Here is a 220-nt window from a genome sequence, read left to right on the forward strand (position 1 = left end):
ATGCACTATAACTGAATTGTCAAGAATAATCTCCTTGTTTCCGTTAAAGCGAGTTTATTTTAATAATTCTAAGAAAATTTAAATATATCTTACTGTGAAGCCGGTGTTATTGACCATCCGGGAACTTCAGTCGCACGGCTCCCGAGTTCACAGTGTCTCACAGAGACATAAATAAATATTTAATCTTTAATATAATTATGTGGGCGAGTACACAGCAACC

At 35.5% G+C, this 220-nt stretch overlaps 1 pseudogene; it reads left to right on the forward strand.

Annotated features, from left to right (window-relative positions):
* LOC119592388 overlaps positions 1–220 on the forward strand; it is a 10848-nt pseudogene that overhangs the window by 5328 nt on the left and 5300 nt on the right.

This window comes from Penaeus monodon, chromosome 30 (assembly GCF_015228065.2).
Source record: "Penaeus monodon isolate SGIC_2016 chromosome 30, NSTDA_Pmon_1, whole genome shotgun sequence".
Lineage (NCBI taxonomy): Eukaryota > Metazoa > Arthropoda > Malacostraca > Decapoda > Penaeidae > Penaeus > Penaeus monodon.